Here is a 9,448-nt window from a genome sequence, read left to right as displayed (position 1 = left end):
TTTCAATGCATCCCTCTATTACATCTGAAGCTTCAGCATGGTTCATATTGCTGCCATTTATGGAACACTAGAATGTAGGACATTGGAGGCACACCTACAATTGTTACTGTAGGTGTGTAAGAGTGAGTGAATGGGAAGAAAGGCATCGAAATACACACTTTCTGCACAGTGAAGTCATGACACTGAAAAGTCTGCTTCAAGTCGCAAAGGCTCCTGAAACTCTTAGGCTAGGTCTACACGACGACATTTGTCGCGCGACAATGCACAACTACACTGCAACATTTGTAGTGCAACATTTTGTTGCACCAATGTCGCGCAACAATTTTTATAATGGCAGTCTATGGTGTCGCACTGCAACATGCTGCCACTGCGACGCAACAGTCGCAGAAAAATCCATCTCGAATGGATTTTCTGCGACTGTTGCGTCGCAGCATGTTGCAGTGCAACACCATAGACTGCCATTATAAAAATTGTCGCGCGACATTAGTGCAACAAAATGTTGCGCGACAAATGTCGTCATGTAGACCTAGCCTTAAATCTGTCATTAGTTTTATGGTGTCCTAAGGTGCTCTTAGTAAAATGTTGTGTCACTGTCTTAAATCTCATATCGACCAGCTCCACGGTTCCCCACTCTGACTAATAGGTTTTATATAAAAAAGAGTCGCTCTCCTGACATATCTGTTTTAGTAACTACTTGCTTTTCCCATGTAATAACAATTCTGCGGCCTTTATTATGACTCTATGCGGTACCATTTCTTTATAGAAATGTATGAATGAATTCTTAGCAGTTTGCAATGAAGGTCCCGATGGGTGTTACCCAGGGGCGTAGCTAAAGGCTCATGGGCCCTGATGCCCTGAGTTCAGCTTGGGCCCCCCTTCCCTCAGTGCTTTGTGACCAGGGGCAGGGAATCACATAGTCTTACCCCTGCCAAAGGCAATAATTGAAATGGACCCCCCCCGTCCCCCATGCCTAATTCTTGATCTAACCCCTTCTCTCCAGCCAGAGGTGTAACTTGACCAGCATGCACTTTCTATAATACCGGTGTCTTGTGTGGCACATGCATGGGTTTTTGGGCCCTGTAGCGACTGCTACCTCTGCACCCCCTATAGCTAGGCCCCTGGTGTCACCAGTTGGGGGGAGTTGTCCCTGCATAGTATGACACTGGCAGCACTGATTTGATAATGTCAGACTGCAGGGACACCCCCTCCCAACTGGTAACATTTATCTGGACCTTCATTGCAAACTGCTAGTAATTAATTCATAACTTCTAGCAGAATAAAAAAGGAAAGGCACATCAGAGTCATAAGAATAGATGCTCCAGAACTGTTGTTACATGGGAGATGCAAGTAGTTGCTAAGGCTACTTTCACACTTGTGGCAGGACAGATCCGACAGGCTGTTCACCCTGTCGGATCCGTCCTTCCGCTATTTTGCCGGACCGCCACTCCGTCCCAATAGACTATAATAGGGACAGGGGCGGAGCTCCGGCACGGCAGTGCACGGCGAAAGGCCGCCGGACTAAAAGTCCTGCATGTCCCACTTTTTAGTCCGACGGCCTCTCACCGCGAACTGCCGTACTGTGCCGGAGCTCCACCCCTTCCCCATTATAGTCAATAGGGACGGAGCGGCGGCACGGCGAAATAGCGGAAGGACGGATCCCACAGGGTGAACAGCCTGTCAGATCCGTCCTGCCGCAAGTGTGAAAGTAGCCTAAAACAGACATATCTGGAGAGGTGACAGGTCCTCTCAGCAGTCATTGGCTGCATGATTTAACCATAACATTGTGCTGTCATAGTCATTGGCTGCTGCAGGTGGCTGTGTCTTGCCCACATGTGGCCATTTGTGTTGTGTGGCCATACCATTAGGCCGAATTCACACCAGCATATACCAGAAGTATTATCCATTTGTGGTATTTATGTGCGTCATGGCCCTATGACAGATTCCTATGAAGCTGTGAGTTCAGTCAGTTAGACCCGTGGTCAAGCTGTGTCAATTGTGGCATGAGCATAACACTAGTGTTTAATACTTCCAGCAGATACTTGTGTGAACAGAGTCCCTAAAATCCACTTATGTCTCTTCTGAACCTCTTATCAGTATTACCATAAAACAATGGTCGGATGCATGTCTTTATGAAAATAAGACTGGGGCTACATGGCGATCTGCACTACCAATGACCACCATGTAATAGTTCAGCCACTGAACTGAATGGGGCCACAGCAACATGTGAGTCATGCTGTGATCGCATTCAATTCAATGGCTGCCCTACTACACAGCAGCCTTCGGCATATAACAGATGCCGTGTCCGAAATCACAATGTAGTCACCGCTGCCATAACAATGCAGTCTTTGTTAGCTTATAGGAGCCCTCTGCGGCGTGTACCGTCTCATGTGGCACTTGACCACAGTGCAGCTGCTTCACAACTGTGGCACGACCTCACAGTGTGGTCGATTGTACCCTTAGTCTAGTAACAGTGGTCATCAGTCTGGTTGGATTTCATTTTTAACCCATCCAGTACTATTATTTTTTACAACATAAGGTCTTATATTGATTATAATCACTTGCTTCCTCAGGAAATATACTGTAGGTTTTGGCCCCATTATTTTTTAAGCTAACTTCTCTTGATGGAACTGGTGCCACATGTAGTGTAGATGTTGCGGATCTTGCTACGGAAAATCTGCATCCTTTACAATACCAGCAAGATGGATGGGATTTCAGAAAGACTATCCAAATGCTGCAGAAAAAAAACAAAACCACAGTGTAAACTGCACTGTGCGTCTTCAATTCCCAGGATTTCAATTTCTGCTATGCGTTTACATGTAGCACGGTGGCTCAGTGGTTAAATCTGACCAAGGACATCATCTCTCTGTGTTTGCTCGAGTTTCCTCCAGGTACTTCGGTTTGATACCCCCTCCAAAGACATACTGATAGGGAACTTAGTTTGTGAGTAATGATGATGATGTCTGTAAAGCGCTGTGGAATATGTCAGCACTATGTGAGTAAAATAAATAAACCTTAAGCAATGCCACCTACAGGTGGTTATCCAGTCCTATAAACTGCCCCTCCATATGCAGGGCCTCTCACATTGAATATACTTGCCCGGATCCCTGCTCCCTGTGCCGCTTATTCCTGTGCACATCCGGTGTCGGGGGGCCTCCCTAGCGTCACCCGTGATGCTAGTGAGGCGCATCCCCGCCTGCCATTATTGGCTGCTCCCCACCCGACCGGATGTTTTCATCCGTGGATGGGGAGAAGCAGCTGTGGCAGTGCGGGGTAAGTATATACACTGTGAGGAGCCTGGCATATTGGCATTTTATAGGATTGGATAACCCCTTTCAGTGAAAGCTGCTACTGAATTTCCACCATGTGGAGGTACACTTAGGCCACTTTTACACGGGTGAGAATTCCGCACGGATGCAATGCGTGAGGTGAACGCATTGGAGGTGAACGCATTGCACCCGCACTGAATCTGGACCCATTCACTTCAATAGGGCTGTGTACATGAACAGTGATTTTTCCCCCATCACTTGTGTGTTGCGTGAAAATCGCAGCAAGCTCAATATTGTGCGTTTTTCACGCAACGCAGACCCCATAGAAGTGAATAGGGCTGCATGAAAATCGCAAGCAAGTGCGGATGCGGTGCGATTTTCACGCATGGTTGCTAAGAGACGATCGGGATGGGGACCCGATCTTTATTATTTTCCCTTATAACATGGTTATAAGGGAAAGTAATAGCATTCTTAATACAGAATGCTTAGTAAAATAGTGATGGAGGGGTTAAAAAATAAAAAACAATTAATAAACTCACCTTAATCCACTTGACCGCTCAGCCTGGCATGTCTTCTTTCTTTTTTGAGGAAAAGGACCTGTGGTGATGTCACTGCGCTCATCACATGGTCCATCACCATGGTAATGGACCATGTGATGAGCACAGTGACGTCATCAAAGGTCCTTTACCCGGGTCCTGAAGAAAGAAGAGGAGATCCGTTACGCAATCAAGTGGATGAGGTGAGTTAAATTTGTTTATTATTTTTAACCCCTCAAGGCACATTTTATTAAGCATTCTGTATTAAGAATGCTATTATTTTCCCTTATACCCATGTTATAAGGGAAAATAATCAAATGTACACAACACCAATCCCAAAGCCGAACTTTTGTGAAGAGGTCCGGGTCTGGGTCCCAAACATGCCGATTTTTCTCACGCGCGTGCAAAACGCATTAAAACGATTTGCACTCGTGTGCGAAAAAATCTTGCATTTTCCCGCAACGCACCTGCATCTTGTCCGGCCCTCACACGATGACCCTCTATGGCAGAAACGGGTGTAAAATAAAAAGTTGCAAACTGCGATTCTGTAACTATTTAAACACCATTGTGCCTATATTTGGGCACAGGGAGTGTTTCTACACTCTACGTCCTGTCCCCTTTTCAAAAAGGGAATGGCAGGGCCATCAGCCCCCGCTCATTTATCATAATTTATGTCAATTTTCGGGACTAAATAATGACTGAAATCTATGCCAGCTCACAATCTAGGCGTGTGGACAGCTGGAGGATGTGCTTAATTTATGATGCCTGCGTCTGGTCATAAAATAAAGCACATGCTCTGGCAGCACAGTGGATATCGAGACCAGTGTACAGATGCTGCTCCTGATAAATGACCCCCCAAAGTGGGGAGTTTTTTGCTTTTTTTTTTTTTAAATAAATTAAAGTCTGCGTGTGAAGGAAGCCTATTAAGGGTTTCAACAAAAACACTAGCCTGATCAGCACATACAGTGGTACATTTTTGTGATGGTTGCTCTTAGAAAAGAAGTTAGGCCAAGTTCACACTTCAGTTATTTGATCAGTTATTTCCATCAGTGATTGTGAGACAAAACCAGTAGTGAAGCCTCCACAGAGATGAGGTATAATGGAGAGATCTGCACCTGGTTTTGGCTCACAATAACTGATGAAAATAACTGATATGTGAACTCTGCCTTATCCAAATATGACACCTAGTGGATAGCCATTGTAATTGCAGCTTCTATATTTACAAGATTACTCCACCCAAAACATACATGCAGTGCATTTTATGATTTTAGGGAGGACCCAAAATGTTGCATCTGCATGTGATCAGGCTTAATTCACCTCCACCGTGTCTCCCTGCAAGTCCTGTCTCAAGGCTTATTTTAAGAGCTGAACATTGACTTATAGGATAGCTGCCTTACATCAGGTGGCATTAGAGGCAGAGCTTGTTAAGAGCTCATTTGCACCTCTTCCCTTCTTGCGAGTTACCTGTTTGAAAATATGTACTTTTGTCTTGTCTTGCACCTTTGGACAATATTGACATAAGGACTTTTTCCTATGCAGATTTTATTCTTTTAGTATATGGGAGATTTAAAGAAGGATCTTAGTTTTTTTGCGGATCCATTGTAACAATGCCTATCCTTGTCCGCAAAATGGACAAGAATAGGACATATTCTATCTTTTTTGCAGAATGGCCATGTGGACATATAGAAACGGAATGCATATTTCCGTTTTATTTGCGGCCCCATTGAAATAAATGATTCTGCACACGGACGGACAAAAAATACATTCATGTGCCGGTAGATCCAGCACCGCCGCTTCAGTTCTCCTCATCAAGCTTTGTTTAGCTGGCTGCAGCAATAATGTAAAGTCAATAAACAACTGCTGAGGCCGGAGACTGGGTGCAGTACTCACTCATCATCATCATGTCATTAGTTGCAGCAGGTTAAACAAAGCCTGGCGGGGAGGGCTGAAGCAGCAGCTTTGGATGCACATATTTATTTTAGATCATTTCCTATCACTAAACTTTTTTTATTTATTTTTTCTAAATGTAGGTGACCCTTTAATAAACACTACAAGATCATAAAAGACACACTAACATCTTAAAAAAAAAAAAAAAAAAAAATGTTTCTATGCCATTTTAAATGCACAAAAAATTGGGGGATGGGACCATTGTGGAGAAAAAAAATTGCAAAAATAAGTAATATAATATTGTCGCTTTTAGAATTGGAAACACTGCCATCATAAGTTGCAAGGGCACACAAAAAAAAGTAATATTTTTTAATGCAAAAAATAATAATCTGCCATAATAGTCCTATAGGCACACTATAAATGTTCTAATCATGAATATACCTTTATTTTTTATTCAAATATAGGGTCACTTACATCAATTTTTATTATCATATATTAACATCTATGTGAATAGGCTATGTATTTTTTAATAAAATAAAAAAAAGGCGGATGTTTTCTGGTTATAATTTTTTTTAAGTCATTCTATGTATACTAGTTCTGGTCCAGATATCTGGAGTTTTAGCATGACAGAGCATCTCACTAAACGAGCTTGGTCATACCATTAGATAGGAGGGAGTAAGGCCCCTTTCACACAAGTGAGTTTTCTGCGTGGGTGCACTGCATCCTGACCCATTCATTTCATTGGGTCTGTGTACATGAGCGTTGTTTTTCACACATCACATTTTTTTTTTCCTCTGCTAGATGATTAAGATTCTTTCGTTAAATGGGAGAAGTTTGCGAGAAAGGGTAAAGAGATATGCTATCTTTGAGTGGATGAAGAGGTTCTTGCCAGTTATCGTTTGCCTCCAAGAGACACACTTAGTTAAAGATTCCTTAAGGTAGTGGAATGGTACCATTTGGTATACACTACTTATACCACTGATACACTGTATGTAGACTATGTTGGTAATGTGATTTTTAACTATTTGTAAATTAGAAATGTCATAGTTGCCGATAGCAACCAAGCCGATTCCTCCTTTCATTAGCAAAAGTCGGTGAACAACATTACAAGTGAAATTGGATTTTTTGCTATGGCAAGCTATGCCACTTCTAATTCCCCCAATGTTGCTACATGACCACATTTGTAATGTTGGTTAGTTCATGTAGTACTATGTGCTAAATGTATTTTGCTGATTATAGTAATATGTGACGTGGTTATAAAAAAAAAAAAAAAAAAAAAAAAAAGGGTGTTCATATATTAATTTACTTGTTCTGTTTTTGAAGAACGGAGGACAACCTAGAGGAGGAAGCTGAAGAGTCCTCTCCACACTTCTTCTGGGCCACCTCCTACAGAGAGTGCTGAAGGACCCTGCACCTCTGCATCCGCGCGTCCTGTTGCTTCGGGAGTGGATCCCCCCACCCCCACTTTGCCTCTACCCAGCCGGCAAAGAAGACAGACGATGCCTCCTGCCGAACTAAAAAATACAAAAACTAATTTAACCATCCAAGTTATGAAAAAAAATATATATAATGGCAACTACAACCTTCCATGTGTTGAGTACTACTGCTGGAAAGGGAATGAACCGATAAGGGACATAAAATAATCAGAAAATAACTCCCTCAGTCCAGCAGATCCTGATCTTCCAAGTTGGAAAGTGTCTCTTCCAGATGACGGACTATATACAGGTGAAACTCGAAAAAAAAAAATTAATATCGTGCAAAGTCCATTTATTTCAGTAATGCAACTTAAAAGGTGAAACTAACATATGAGAGACTCATTACATGCAAAGCAAGATATTCCAAGCCTTTATTTGTTATAATTTGGATGATTATGGCTTACAGCTTATGAAACCCCAAAGTCACAATCTCAGGTACCCTTTGCTCAGGCGGTATGGAATATTAGCTGACTAGAGTGTGACACTTTGAGCCTAGAATATTGAACCTTTTCACAAAATTCTAATTTTAAGCTGCATTAATGCAATCCTTTTAATTTCCATTACTGAAATAAACGGACTTTTGCACGATATTCTAATTTTTCACCTGTACTTGGCCGTCTTCATCAGGTGTTGACTCATAGGTGCTTATGTAGTTGTGCAGCACTATACACACTTTGATGACCACATTCACATTTTCAGGGGCCAGCTGTATGGCCAAAAGAAAAAAAAAAACATTTGCTTGAAAAAAATACCAAAGACGCACTCCACAAACCTTCTGGCCCTACTTAAACGATAATTTCATGATTTTCCTATTTTATGACGTAAAGTCATGATTTTATTAAAGACACGGAGGCTCCTATTGCATTAACTCTCTTTACTGATCTACCATAGTAGCAAAGAAGAAAACTGGTATTACATAGAGAAAAACCATGGTAACCAACTCCTCCCCACTATCCCAGTATATATAGGCTCAGCCCTCTGGGATCCAACTCTTTCTTTGCGAAGACCACAGGAATGAAAAATAACTCCCAACCGCCAACTGTGACCTGGAACCAGAAGCGAATGGAACTCCTGACAGCTTAGATCTTCAACGGAAGATGGTAACTTGAACTAACGACCAGGCAAAACTCCCCTGGACCCTTGGGCACGATCTCTGCACCGCGAAAGCCGCTCAACCTACGAACAACAAAAAGGGGAACCAAATAACATGTGACTAAAAACCACAAATTCCTGCAATCAACAAAGAATGCAAACCAATGAGTACATGAATAACTCTCAAAAGAAAAGTGTAAAAGATCCCTACATAAAAACCCCAGCAGTGGGAGGGAAAGAAAAAAGGGGGGGGGGGGGGCAATACTCGCCTCCATGTCTTTAATAAAATCATGACTTTACGTCATAAAATAGGAAAATCATGAAATTTTATGACAAGACACGGAGGCTCGTATTGCAAGTTTAAAGCTGAGAGACCACCGACGCAAAGGCATGAGACGGTGGCCTAAAATAGTACTCACGAAAAGTGGACACCCTAGACCAGTCAGCCAACTTCATGACATCCTCCAGGCGAGCAGTGTGCAGTGAAGATACCCGTATCAATACCTGCTAGGGAAAGGATCCACTTCACCCAGCGCGAGAGAGTCGCGCTGGTGACTGGAGCGAAAGGCCTGCGAAAAGAGATGAACAGCTGAGGGAACTGCACAGAACGAAAAGCGGAGGTGCGGGACTCGTATTCTCGAAGGCAGGCAACTGGGCAAAGCTGAGGGGAAAAGAGGGAAAGCAGGATACGCCACCGAACGGATATTGGTCTTGGTCCGTCTGGAAATATTAAACTGGACACCCTCCGGCGTAAACGATCTGGCATCATGATCCAGGGTGCGCATGTCTGAGACCCTTTTACAGGAAATCAAACAAAGCAAAGTGACCAGCTTAGCAGACAATTGGCGCAGGGACAACAGCGAGTTCAACGGCCAGTCCGAGAAGAATCTCAAAACCACCGAAACGTCCCAAGTGGTGGAAAAACAAGGTCTGGGAGGCCGGGAAAGGCGAGACCCTTTGAGCAAGCGTCTGACCAGGGGATGTTGACCCGCAGGACAGCCCTCAAAACCCTTATGTCTGGACGAGATCGCTGACCTATACACATTTATGGTGCGATAAGCCTTACCCTCATCATACAATGAAGACAAAAAGGATAGAATCGAACCTACAGGTGCCTGAAAGGGATCCAAATCGCTTGAGCCGCACCAGCGAGACCAAGAGTCCCAGGCGGATCTATAAGCCAGTCGTGTGC

This window comes from Bufo gargarizans, chromosome 3, assembly GCF_014858855.1.
Source record: "Bufo gargarizans isolate SCDJY-AF-19 chromosome 3, ASM1485885v1, whole genome shotgun sequence".
Taxonomy (NCBI): domain Eukaryota; kingdom Metazoa; phylum Chordata; class Amphibia; order Anura; family Bufonidae; genus Bufo; species Bufo gargarizans.
Note: the sequence above shows the minus strand (reverse complement) of the source record.